This window comes from Astyanax mexicanus, chromosome 24 (assembly GCF_023375975.1).
Source record: "Astyanax mexicanus isolate ESR-SI-001 chromosome 24, AstMex3_surface, whole genome shotgun sequence".
Classification (NCBI taxonomy): domain Eukaryota; kingdom Metazoa; phylum Chordata; class Actinopteri; order Characiformes; family Acestrorhamphidae; genus Astyanax; species Astyanax mexicanus.
In genome coordinates, this window is record NC_064431.1 from 19,557,591 (window position 1) to 19,572,337 (window position 14,747).

A 14,747-nucleotide genomic window follows, 5' to 3' on the forward strand; every position below is an offset into this window, starting at 1 on the left:
ACTGAGATAACCATGAGTTTTGGTGCGTATTTCTAAGCAAATTAAAGCGGTTTATCTCTGCTTTTATCAAATGTATACGCACTCCTGAGAGTGGGTGCTTTACATGGCAAGGGTGCTGAATTCAGCACAACACCACTATATTTGTTTACAGGAACGACACATCACTGACATCATCTTGTTCCGTGCTCTGGCACAGATAGCAGTCACACTGCATGTGTACTGAGCAGTGAGTGACAACGTAAGCATGCTCGGGCACGGATTGTTTAAACTCAGAGTGAGTGCAGGTCAGCGGGGAAGTGGGGAGGGGGCAGAACTGTGCTCCAGGATGATTCAACCACACTAGTGCCTAGTGTGAGTACACCCTTAGAGAGTTTAGAGCTCCTATGTTTCAATAAAATTATCAGCATTTGGCACCATGTATCGATAATATAGCAAACAAAATTGATACAATATTGATATTTTGTGCCACGCTTTGTGGTTATCATTCAACATCCTAACCTCACTAATTCTGACAATATATAGTAGTAATTCTTAAAAGCTGCATAGCTTAGACATAAATCCTCAGCTTATTCCTGAGTTCACATTTCACCATAACTTATACAAACTCTGAAAGCTGTCCCTCTACGCTTTCTTAAATATAACATACATTTCTGAAGCCTTCAGTGTAACACAATTCTCTGTCTTCTCCCAAAATGTGAGAGGTTGAAGGAAGGAGAAAGAACAGTGTGTCTGTTTTTCCGGCTTCTGGCAACATACTGCAAGCTATTGTCTGATAGTGCTGCCACAACACCACATGTATCAAATGTAAACATGCCATTCCATTTTCCGTTCCACGTGTGATAGGAGACCTGTCGGAGACTAAGAATACATTTCACTCTGTCCTATGCGATGTGTCTCCCCAGGCTTCAAACAGTGTGAGAGGGTGGGGTGAGGGGGTATTCTCTCGCAAGACAGCATGGGGTCTTCATTATTTATTCTTTCTTCTATACACCATATTATATTTATATAATCAAAAGCCTAAAGCAAAGTAAGCAAAAAATAACCTGGATTCTACAGTATTTTCAGCCAGGACTCTTCTACACTGAGCTTCAAATGTTGGGACGACACCTTGATAAACTCTGCCATTGTGATAACAATTCACGAGTCACAGCCAATGGAATGTAATCTTTCCAGGCCCATAAATACCTTGAAGGTACAAGAGCCACTTACTGTTCACAATACTGTTTACAGCAACACTGCACTGCCATGATGAAGACTCCCGTGACCAGTATATCTAAAGTTAAACTGTGAAAATACTAAATTGAGTGTGGTTCCGATAGACACTATTATCTCACAATAGGGGATAAGAATTTACACTTGAAAAAGTTTTTGTCAAAAAAGTTGCTAAAAAAGGACTACAAAAGAAAATCACACTAACTCCTTAATTAAAAAGAAACTGGCTCAATTCAACTGTCATCATCTTGCTTTGACTCAGTATAGTCATAAATATGAGGAATTTTAAGTTTATTCAACTAAACAGCCAATAATGCAGCAGCATAAAAATGAATACGACAGCTCCAAACCAACATACTGTGATCACTAAAAAAAAAAGAATAAAGGTAACTTGCTCTTACAGCCTACAAAACAGAAGCTGGGCAATCAACAAAGTTATCATACAAACACCTGCTTAGGAGGCCTAAGGTAGCTTTAGGCAACAGACAACACAAAGATGGTAAGTAAGGGAGAGGCCACACCCAATATGCAAATGTATGGTGCCAGGAGCCTATGGGAAGGATTTGAGAACCAACACTCTGGAAAGAGCATTGACACGTGTAGTATACTAGAAGTTGGTTAAAATCCCATTTTTTCATTGACTCAACAAACAGTTTTACATTTTCAGGTTAAAGTTCTCTGAACTCATTTTATTGAGTTGTACTGGTCGGTAAATTTACTCAACTTGAGAATATTAGTTGTTCAGACTAAAACACAAAATTACTTTTTAGAATTACTTTTACTGTATTATATAATTTTTTGGCATAAATACAGACATTATAATACTGTTACCCTTATTCTTTACAAAAAGCATATCGACTTTAATAATGTTTGGGATCTTTATTTGCCAATGGAGTACAGGACAACTATAGAAGTACAGTTAATCAATATGGGGAATTTTAAGCTTATTCCATTTAACTGAGTCAAAGCTAAATGATAACTTGAATCACACAACACAACAGCAGTTTAATTAACTTAACTGGGTTTTTTTTTTTCAAGTATTGGGGGCTTCTTTATAGAAATTCTCATAATATTCCTAAAGAACAGGGAATATGGCAGCAGCACAAGAAGGAGTACTGTAGCTCCAAACCAACATACTGTGATCACTAGAAACACAGAATAAAGATAACTTGCTCTTAACACCTACAAAACTGAGGCTTGCCAATCAACAAAGACATCATGCGAACACATGCCTAGGATAAGGTAGCTTTGGGCAACAGACAACACAAAGATGGTAAGTAAAGGAGAGGCCACATCCAATATGCAAATATATGGTGCTAGGAGCCTATGGGAAAGCTTTATAAACCAACGCTGTGGAAAGAGCACTGACACGTGTAGTAAACTAAAAGTTGGTTAAAATCCCATTTTTTCCATTGACTCAACAAACAGTATAAAGTTTTCAGGTTAAAATTATCTTTTATTGAGTTGTACTGGTCGGTAAATTCACTCAAATTGAGAATATTTGTTATTTTAAAACACAAAATTACTTTTTAGAATGACTTTTTACTGTATTATAAGATTTTTTGGCATAAATACAGACATTATAATACTGTTACTCGATATGTTTGGGATATTTATTTGCCAATGAAGTACAGTAAATCAATATGATAGGAATTTTAAGTTTATTCCATTTAACGAGTCAAAGCTAAATGATAACTTGAATCACGCAACACAACAGTAGTTTAATTAACTGTGTTTAGAACAAGAGATACAACCTCAAGGTTGTTAGAAAAACTCCCAGAGAATTAAAACATGTTTACACTGTGATTTTAACACTGTGATTTTTACTGTGAACACTGGTTAAAACAGATGGTTAATCAGTTCCTGGCTAGCATAATGTCATGCTGGTCAAGCAGCATAGTCAACCTTGGTCATACTGGTAGTCTACCACTGTCGAGTTGATTGTGTCTGTAGACAAGCTAACTTAAACAAAAGCTGACTCAGACAAAACATAAACACACCCTTTGCTCATCAGAAACTAAGCTAAAACTAGGTTGACCAGCTTGAGCTTGTGATGGCGTTAATAGAGATTTAGTTAAAGCTCACCTTCTGTCGTTTTTTCTTTCATTTTAAAATGTCTAGTTGTGGTCTCTAGTATGAATGAATGACATGTGAGCCGTTTTTGTAAAAAAAAAAGTGCTCAGGTGTCTCTGTATAGCTCTTTTTTAATGGACTGTTTTAGGGGTGTGTCCAAAATGACCGGATTCCAGCTTTGCTCATGAATATTCATACATGCAAACAGCATGCAAATATCTCTCCTCTGATTGGCTAGGAGCACTGCGACGCCCCTCCGCCGCTCTGCCGCTCACTGCCTCCCACCTCCTAACTGATGAGCGGTGATGTTGCGTCGCTTCAGCTCCGCCTCTGGGAGTTTCTCGAGCCAAGGTGGGCTGGTCTGTGAGTTTCTGCCTACATAGGCAGAAAGATAATTCAAAATTCACCCGTTTTTCGGAGGGGGGGAGGGGGGATTTCTTTGCTTAGCTCCTGCAGACAATGGGGGCTGCAAAACAGTTTAATGTGCAGGTGTACACATTCAACTCGGAGAGACCTACTGTATTCCACAAAAAACAAGAAAAACCGGATTTTCGCGGAAGGTGAGCTTTAAATTATTTTAACGTCTTGCTCCAACCAATACCACTCTCTGGCATTTTGGACTAAAATACTGTTAACAAATTATGTTATTAACTTATCTTGTCACCATTTATTTTGCAAACGTTTGAAAAAAGGCGTGCACTGTTTCCTGTAAATTTTACAGTGAGTCAACGGCAAAAAATTGCCAATAAGGGACTGTAAAATTTCAGTAGTTCAATGTGGAGAAAGATTACAGCATTTTACTGTATAATAAGATTATTACAGCATTCTTAGAGTACGTTTTGGCACAAGTAAATACATTACATGGTAATATACAGTGCTGCAATTATCAGTTTGGGGAAGTACTGTAAAGAATTCCACTGTGAATGAACAGTAAAATACTGGCTAAATTATTGCCCAACATGCACTTGGCCTACACTGAAAAAAGTGTGACAACCATGTAATTGATTTAAAGTGCATTTTTATGTTGTTCTAATGAAAAAATATGTTTTTCTCAGTTTGCTTGAAATCAAATACAGTACCTATTAACAAATTAAAATAAATAATTGAACTCAAATACGATTTTTACTTCATTTTAGAGGTTATGACATCGTCACATCATATCACTCCTCCTGGAGTTTTTCTTTCAGTCAGTCTCACTCTGTTTCCATTGGTTCCTGTCACCACTATTACACGTAACGTGTGTGACCTACCTCACCATCATTGTGAAATTGTTTCCCTCAGGGTACCTTCTCTTTTATCTTCTCTTATCTTCTCTGGTCAATTAAGCAGTAAAAGTCTGATTAGAAATTTTGGAAGTTTGCTCAGTTTCAATTGTTGCTTAATATTAGAATGTTAACTCATTTTGAGTTACTTTTATATCGTTTAGTAGGTTTCATACTTATGATTATAGAAAATACATAAACATATAATGCATTTTGGATGAAAAGGAAATTACAAAAAGTTCATAAAATTAATAGAATTTAAATTATTTAATTAGTTTATTCAAAGGTAAAACTATACATGGCTGTAATAGAAGATAATAGGTTCTCCAGATAAAAAAAAAAGTGTAAAAAGGGTATTTATCATAAATATTTTTTTTTCTTTGTTTTAAAGAACTTTTTGGTACTTGGGTTAAATAATATATTGAATGAGTTTAAATCATTACCGAATCATAAATATATTTTGATAAAAAAATTATATATTCAGGTGTAACAAATCAGATACCAAATGTTACTGTTATATAAACAGGTGGCAGCTGTTTTCACACTGCATCCCAAGATGCATTGTTTTCTACAGGTTTACAATAGAACACAATTTCCTGTATGAATGTACTTTTAAAAATACAGGAATAGGTTACAGTGTATAACTACTCCTTACATATAACTAAGTTTACATTGCTTTCCATGTTATTACTCAATAATAAAACTCCATTAGTTGTTGTCAAAAGTTTATCATGAATTTTTAGAGGCTACTGAAACAGTACATGGATACATGCTCTTCTGATCTTCTTATCTGACAATGCCAGTAATTTTTGTATGAAGGTCATGGCAAGTTTAACCAAACTATGCCTGCCAAGAAAATTGAGCTTGCCAAACCAGTTTGAAATCCAAAATGATGTAAAACACACATGTGTGTCGCTGTAGAGTAAAGGCAGGATTGAAGTGCTTACCAGGACTGTCGACAGATCCCAAACAGAATCTGGATTTATTGTTAAGATGATGTGGTTTCAGTACATAACAGTCCAGGTTTCTTGTTCACGATACCACTGCAAACGAAGGTGACAGTGACTGGTTGATGCATGGCCTAGATGAGGGGCAACTTCTCCAAACACCCATCCTGCTTCTCTTAGTCAAATGATGTGTCCTCTCTCCTGAGCAGTCCATTGACTGGGCAAAACCTTTTGGAGTGCATTGCAGAGGCATGTCTAGGAGCCAATGATCTCTCACCAAGAGGTACACTACCCTACACTACTAAAAGTAGCCTTTGAGAGTTTTTTTGTTGCTTTAGTCTGTAAATTATTTGTAAGTTTGACCTGGTATCTAATGATTTTGATGATGTACCCCTGGGATTTTTCTTAAATTCCTCAGGCCCCATTCCAAACCTCAGCACTGAAGAATAGTGGCCCACTTATCTGGCTCTGTGCCTCCGATTTAGTCCACTTTCTATTTAGCTATTAGTGTTATGGTGTCGTCTGAACAGCGGCTGTCTGGCTGTCCGCCTAAACTGGAGCAGGGTGCATTTTTAGTCGTTCTAATTCTACTTTGTTTAATGCGGCGTGAATCTAGGCACCCATTTATTTGCACATCAGGCTGATGACCAATCCTCCTGTTGCTCTCATAACTCACATTTGCCTTATGATCCACCTAGATCACCCTCCTCCCACCATGCTCCCTCCCTCTTCCCTCCCTCCTGTTACCTCTACACCACACAAACCAAAACACACAATCAAATTATCCGAGACGCTGACCCTGGATCAGTTTCCTAAGCCACTGATTCCCACACACAGGTTTAATGCACTGATCCTGGACTAGATCACTCAGGCCAACACTCTCAGCTCAGTTTCCAGCCCAAAGCCCCAAAAGCCCCTCCCTCTCTGAACCCAGTGATCTCACACCCAGCCCTCCCCTTACTGCCTCACTTCTCACCGCCTCTTGCCATCAAGCTATCTCTTTCCCCCTTTTTCTTTCATTTTCCAGGTGTGTCACTTTCTTTTTCACCTCAAGGCGAGGCTGTATTTTTCCTTTTCTTACCAAGCACCCTTAATTTTTTTCCCATTTCCACAAAGGAGAAGAGAACAGGAAGTCCCTAGTATCTCAAAATGATGACTTGCTTTTACAAAATGAAATAGAATCTCAGATGAATGACTTTGTATCTCAAGAAGTAATCATATCTGAAAAAAAAAAACAACTTTTGCATCCTAAAATGACATAGCATCCTAAAATTTGTGACTTAGAATATCAAAATAACATGAGATAGACTAATTATTACCTAATTATTACTTAATTAATTACCTCATAAAATGAGGTAGTGTCTCAAAATAATAAGTTAGTTTATTAAAGTAATGTCTTAGTATCTCAGAATAATGGCAATAATATATCAAACATATTGGTATAAATAACTCAAAATAACAACTCTGTATCTCAGAATATTTAAATATATATAAAAATTATATTAAATACTTAATATCTATATTTAAGAGAGTATCTCAAAATAATGACATACTATTTCAGAATAATTATTTGGTATCCTGCAAAAAAATGAAATCTCAAAATGAAAGAGTATCTTAAAATAATAACTTTATATCTACAGATGAGATAGTATCTCATAATAATAATAATAATAACTTACTATCGCAAAATCATGACTTGGTATCTCGCTTTTGAGCGTCTCAGCAGAGAAAACTGACCTGCATGTTCACACTGTGAAGGTAGGCCAGCAGCTCATTTAAGGGAACATTAATGTTATTTTATTCTTTATTCTGTTTATTGTTGAGTTAAAAGTTGGGTTCCCGCTCTGCAGGGCGTTTCTTTGTGTGTGTAATGAGTGAGGGGTTGTACGTGTGCTGACGGTGCACAGTACACATGGCGCTCTTACAGGGCTAAGATGTGATTGCGCAGCTGACTGTTGTCCTGGTTTTAATCAGTCAGTGGCGCGCCTGTATTTCCCACCGCCAAGATAAAAACACGCCAGATATTTACCTGATCACACCTCACTTCCAGACCACCACACCCAATGGTGTGATATATATATTCCTACACTCTGGCGCTATTTTAACAGTGTGAGCACAAGGCGTGAAAATAGACTGTTGACGGGGTGTAAGATGGCAACGAACATTGAAGATGAAGATGGAAAGCGCCTTGCACAATAGGGCCCAATTACTTAATATCTTCAAATGAGATATTAAAACAATGAATTAATAACTTTTGTAATAATCTCAACCTGTATTATCTAAAAAAAACTGTACTTAGTTTCCCATACTAATGGCTTAGAGTTTAAAAAAATGCCATATATCAAAATGAGATCTCTAAATCAAATATTAATGAGAAAATGAGTATCCCAAATCACTACTTAGAATTTAATGCTTAAAAAAGAATGAGATACTATCTCAAAGTAATGAACCAGCATATAGCCTGAATCACTCCCCCTTCCAAAAGCTGGAAGCCCCCGAAAGTCCCTCCCTCTCCGCGCGTGGTGAACTCCCACCCAGGCCCTCCCCTCAGTAGCTCGCTTCAGCTATCTCTCACCCTCTCTCTCTCTCTCTTTCGATTTCCAGGCGTGTCGTTTTCTTTTTCCGAGGCGAGGCGAGGCTGCAATTTTCCTGCAGCACTTCCCTAGCTCTAGCTCCCTCACTTTTCTCCCCTTTTTTCCGCGAGGGAGGAGAAAGAGAAAAAGGAGCCCACCCACCACACAAACAACCCCCCACCCCACCCCAAGTAAACACTCTGTAACCGTAACGTTACCTTCGAACCGAAAAAAATAACACCGGGAAAGCAAGGAGGAAAAGGGAGGTCGAAAGGGAAAATAATAACCGACCCTCCATCTCTCTCTATTTCTTTCAGTCTCTTCTCCTCTATAGTAGTGTAAAGGGGGTCGCGAGCGCAGCGGCGCGTGGGTTCGGTTTAGTTTTTTTGAAATTTGAATTTTTCTCTCTGAGGGAAAAACCGTTGGAAGCTGTTGCGCGAGCTCGAGGCGCTTATATGAGACTGTATTCGCCTCAGTTCGGCTAACTCAAGTTAGCTAGCTAGTTACTTTCCCTCAGTGCGGAGTACACACACCACACACACACACACGGACAGAGCGCCATTCTGCCAGCCAGCGCTCTCCGCTGGAAGTGTGTGTGTGAGAGAGGGAGTGAGAGAGAGAGAGAGAGAGAGGGGAGTGTGTGGTGTGTGCCGTAAACTCGCTTTAGCTAGTTAGTTACGTGGTGTCGAGCCGTTCTGAGTAGCTAGGGCTAGTTTAGCTGCTAGCTTCGCGTTTTTCTTCCCCTCACGGTTCGGTTCGGTACGGTTTTGCCTCCGTGGTTCTGCCTTAGATACTCGAAGGAGGCAGCAGAAAGCGCGTTTTTCCCCACGGGAGACTGACTGGGTCTGGATTTGTAAGCTCTGAGGTACTTTCTTGCAGCGAAGGAAGGAAGGAAGGGAAGGAGGTGAAGAAGGAGGAGAAGGAAGGTCCCGGGAGCGGGCAGGAACCTCCGAAGAACAGCGGAGAAGGTTAGTAAGCGAAGCTAACTAGGTTATCAATTCATTATTTTTGTTTTAAATTTAGCTAGCTTTAGCTATAAGTCTCTTGTTCTCATTTTCTGCTCATCGCTGCTTCATTTCCACAGGTGTGTGTGTTTGTGTGTAAGAGAGTGCGTGTGTGTGTAAGTGAGTGTGTGCCTGAATGTGTTGCTGGATTTATCTGGTCAATTTCCAGCGAACGACTTGACTTAATTGACTGTTTACTGACACGAGTAGATAACGTTAACTTGTTAGCTAGGTTAGGTTATGGCTCACCACATTTGTTAGCAAAATATTTTAGAGCTGAGCCTGATTTATTTGATTATTTTTATCTATCAAGCCAGACTACATTCATGATCCCAGTGAAGAGAGATAGGTTAGTCAGCTAACATATACGCGGAAGTACCAGTAAAGCCTCCTACTTCCACACTGTTGCAGATCTTCCCTAAATGGACGCCCAGTGCTGCTTTTTTTCCAGCCTGGGGAATCCTAACCTATACATTCCCCTGTACCCACTCAAAACACTGATAAAAAAGATTGTTTGAGATGTTCCTTTCCTTCCAACATCATAAAGTAAATCAGATTATCTAAAAAAGAAGGACTTAGTACCACAAAATGATGACTTGAAACCAAATGGTTTCTTTTTTTCTATTTAATGTTTTATTGGTTTCAAAGTGATGGCAATATACAGGAAAATAGCACATTGATAAATCTTAAAACAAACAAGCAAAAACATTTGTTGGTAGCACACTAAAGATACTGAGCACCAGTGTTATAAGCACTAAAATATACTATGAAATAAATAAAGTAAGACAAACAGAAATATAAGGAATATTGTACAGCTACAAGTTAGTCAGATTTAAGTATTCTAAAACTTAGAATCTCAAATTAATCTCAAAATAATAAGAAAAAATAAAAAAAGAGGAATCAACTCAACATATTAAGAAAGTATTTCGGTGACTTACTATATCATAACCAGGAGACCATGATAAATCATTTTAAAACATTGGGATATCTTAAAATGATGACTTCTTATGTCTTAATGGACTATGGATTAATGCTTCAAAATCATGGCTTAGTATCTCAATGAGAGTAGCTTGAAACAATGCATTGACTTGGCACCATCAAAATAACAAGAAATTATCTTAAAGATCTAAGAAAATGACTTCACATCTCAACAAGTAGTGTTTTGAAATGACTTAAGCTAGTATCTCAAAATAATCACATAACAATTTACTTTACTAAATGAGAATAATAAAATTGCTGAATTTTGTTGAGTGGTGGGAATGGATAATGGATTCGCATAATGCTAGTTTTATACAAACCTTGCGTTCTGGAGTTTGAAACATGCTTGAAAAACCATATTAAGGAGTCATGAATTTAAAGAATGGATGGTGCAAGATAGGAAATCACAGCCCGTAGCAGCCACAGCCCATCGCCCTCAGCCCAACCCTTATGCTTACAAAGGTCAGGGCACAGGCAGAATAGGGGTGGTGAGGGTGTTTTTTTATCTCCCACCGCACCATCAGACACTGACAACACTGGCAACACTGACACGCTCCCCCTGCGAAGAAGAAGGCTGAGTTTTATTCATAAGGTAAGCCTGTGACGTCAGGCCCTGCTGGGGTAATCTGCTGCGTCTCTCCTGCTGATGGGCTGCACTGAAGGGGGGGAAGCCCTGCAATTTGTTGCTCAATGCTATGAACATGAGATCCAGGACATCAGAAGAGGGCTACTAGTAAAGATCTGGTAACGTGAGCAAAGCTGACTTTTTCATATTTAAAAGTCATCTTGCAATTCATCCAGACTTGTAGTAAGATGCCTTCAATGTGTAGAAGCTGCATGCAATTTGTTGTGCAGCACTAGGACCAAAAGCCAGTTTAAGGCAGCTGTGGAATATGACAGCAACTACTAGTGACCTAGGGATAGGAAAATCTGAATATACCTCTTGTTCTAATGTGGAAAATGGACTTCAGAATTTATAACCATTGGCACCCTTTGGAAAAATGAGCAACAATCCTGTATATATCATGATATGTAGTCATTACACTTTTAGATTTATGACCAGATCAATAGTGTTTGCAGTTTATCACATAAGCACACAGAGGGTGTTTGCATTTTGATTATTTTGATTATTTCATGGAATCAGTTTGCACGTTCATGTTTTTCCAGTCTGTTTTCTGTGTCTGGTTTGTGTGCTGCTGGCTCGGCGCATTTAGAGCCCAGGTCACGTTACATTTGCTTTACAGAAGCAAACACATCACCTCAGTACAAGGCTGGAGTTGTGGAGGCTGTGCAAGGATGAATTGTAGGATTTGTTTTTCTTCATGTTCTGGCAGTTTGTATTTCATTAAGCGCTACAAAACTATCTTGTTTAAGACCTTTCTCTGTTTTCTATTAAAAAATAAATTATTTTATTATATGCAGATTATCTTCACAAATGCACAGGCATTTAGTTGATAAATGTATTGTGTAGGAAGGGGATCAACATCATTAAAAGGTTCAGAATCTCTCAGGCTGCTTCTCGTCCCAGACACTAATTGCAGTGGCTGGGTCTGTGCTAAGCGGTTCTCAGAAGCAGCAAGTCTGAAAGTGGGTGAGCCAAGTTTGCACCACAACCTAAATGCATACAGCTTGAGCAAGTGAACACCACCCGACTTAATTCCTTGCAGTGCGTGTTTTTTTTTTCCCCAGAATTTTTTCCCCAGAGATATATGGCTTGGGCTAAAGCTGGGTGATTTTGCGTCAAATTGGTATCACGATTAACTGAACGTTTAACCTTGATTATTACTGATGAACGAGTACGTAATGTTCTCAATTTGTGCAATTGGCTTTTGAAGTTCTGCTCCACGTTGTTTTAATGCCACAGATTGTATGGAGCGAGGTCACATGACTACGCATGCTTAATTTCGCTTTAAAAAACAAATGTACGTAAGCGCAACGGTCAAGATTATGTTTAGCTTTGTTATCACATTGTTCACATGTTTAGTAGTCACATTGCAGGGTGTGCATTGTCTTGTACAATAAATATAGTCAAACATTTTTAACACAATTCTTATCCATGACATATTTACTGATTGTATCTGCCCAGTGTTATAATTTTAAATCATAATATCAGTTTTTCAGTATTGACATTAGTGAAGTCATATCTTTGCTGTCACACAAAAAAACCTTGTATCTCCATGTTTGCCATTTTTTTACTTTTGACATTTTTTTCACACAAGTTTACATCTTGTTAGAATTTCATTATAATGTGTACATTTAAATTCTTAAAAATGACTTTGAATACTATGTTTTTCCTTTTGTAAAATGTTTGCTTTTACATCATTAATATACTGATATCACAGCTGTGCAACCCAGGGACCTGTCCAGTTGTATTTATGCATTTTTTTTATTTCCTGGATCTTTCTAAATTTAGTTTCTCCTGATTTGCTGGTCATGATCCAGGAAAGCAATAAGACACACTCAAGCCTTGTATTACCAAATGGGATTGTATGTTGTGAAACTCTCATGTTCACCATCATGGGACATGTGTTGCTAAACTGGGAGCATTGTTGTTTTGAAACCAGATAAATTGGAAACTTTTACGCCACTGTTTGCATGTGCAAGTCTGCTTATTTCACTTCCTTTTTAGATAGGAAAAAGTGCTGTTGCACTAAATTATTCCATTCTCAGGCCCAGTCTTTGGAATAATGAACGGGTGAACTCTAGGTTCAAAGAACAATAATTCAATAATAATGCTTGTATGTTGAGCATTGTGAAGTTACCCATTAAGTTTTTTTGTATAAAATCTGAATATATTCAATTTTCAATTTTTTCAATCTTCAATATTCGATTTAAAGAGTTTTTATAGGTTCAGGTACATGAAACGTCCTCTGATCTAAGTTTTGTTGTCACTAAAGTAAAATATGGGTGATTAATATTCAGTTAAATCACAATGAGGTAATTACATAGTGCTACCACAATTAGACCTATTAAAACTATACACGTTCTTTTCATATAATTTATTTTGTACTGGGAACAATCAGAGCATTGTACCTCAGTGTTCAGCTATATTCGTAGAATAATATTTTTTATTTGCTTGTCCTGATTAATGTTGTGATGGGTCTGGCGCTTACTTTTTATTATTAAGTGCAAGACAAGGTTACCCTCTGTCTGTGTGCTAGTCGGAATGTGCTAGTTCAGAAATGTTTTGGGTGAAACAGATTATATATTTACTACCACTGACAGGTGAAGTGAAAAACTCTGATTATCTTAACCTACATTGGCATTTGTTAAGGAGTTGAATCTACTTATTAGGCAGTGAGTGAACAGTCAATTTTGAACAGTCAGATAACAAGAACCAACATGTTATGGTAAATGACTGGCAGGACATCCAAAACATCAGGTGGGTGTTGAGGGGGTGTTTCTGGTATGCAGTGGTCAGTCATCATGGTTATAAGGGGCCATAAGCACCCCTTATAAGCATCCCAATGTTTATTGATGCTAAGGGAGACCACACCTGACAACTTACAGAACTTTTAAGACCTGCTGCTAAGAGGCTAGTTGTTGGTGCCAAAGACCACAGGACACATTCAGAGATCTATTGGAGTCCATGCCTTTTGGAGTCAGATCAGTTGTGCTGCATGAAGTAGAGACCTACTCAATATTAAGAAAGGGGGTATTATTGTTAAGGCCGATCTTTGTATTTACTCATACATTTTAATAATGTATAAGCAGGTTTGATAAATTGGATGTAAAAATCCATTGTTTCCTTTTTGATTTTCTTGATGAAATAAGAACAGCTGTTAAGTCCTTTTACCTGGGCCATGATTCTTGCTTAATGGAGTTGAGTTATTACCATGTCATAGCACTCCACACTCCACTCCCTCGTTATGTGTCATTCTGTGATTTTAGTCTGCTTTAAGATGTACACAGTATGGAGAAAGGTATTGTGACAGACACATTTCACATATAGATGCTTTTATGACTTTTTACATTCTATGAGTAAATCCATAGATTTGAAAAAGCAGTTGGCGTGCCCTTGCAGCTGCAATAGTTTTCTATCAAAGCTTTCTACAAGTCTGTGGGAAGTTTTGCCCATTCATCCAGAACAGCATATATGAGGCATTCGATGAGTTTGAAAGCAAAGGCTCTGTCCAGGCTGGTCAAGTTCTTCCACACAAACTCACTCAACCATGCCATTGTGAACCTTTCTTTGTGCACTTCAACCTTTTTCAATAATACCCCTGATTATTTTCACTTGTTGTAGCAGTGGCATCCTATAACAATGCTAGGATTCAGTGAATCACCTATTCTTATACTAATGTTTGTAAAGGCAGACTCATGGCTAGGTGTTAGGTGCAGACTAAACGAAACAACCCAATTCAGTGATTCAGAGGCATTTATGTTTATATTAACAAGCTAAAGTGACACAGATTTGATTTTTTTTCATGGCTGTGTGAAAATATAAAATCTGTTCTTTTGAAAAATGTATTTAAATCACTTATATGGTCCCAGATCAGACATGTATCTACTTTTTTGTGCATGCGACATGCAACAAACTAATATCCTCATAAACCAGCCATCATCTCTGGTGCTATGCTGAATTTGAACATCTTGCCAGAATACACGCCACCTTGCCTGCTTGCTCGTTATGCAGCAGTATGGGTACATTATACAGATCACAAATTATGCATTGTATTGTGGTTGTTTTTGTTTATG

General features: G+C 38.0%; 1 protein-coding gene across 5 annotated transcripts in view; it reads left to right on the top strand.

Annotated features, from left to right (window-relative positions):
* The first annotated feature begins 8,255 nt into the window (after positions 1–8,255).
* Positions 8,256–14,747, top strand: part of atp2b4 (ATPase plasma membrane Ca2+ transporting 4) — a 148,357-nt gene continuing 141,865 nt past the window's right edge. For 2 of the 5 annotated variants that reach the window (XM_007247770.4, XM_022682692.2), the window contains exon 1: positions 8,257–9,035. The gene's annotated coding sequence lies outside the window, so the exon portion shown is untranslated. Of the gene's footprint in view, positions 9,036–14,747 lie in introns of all 5 variants that reach the window. The other 3 variants (XM_007247768.4, XM_007247769.4, XM_007247771.4) reach the window with 2 other exon arrangements.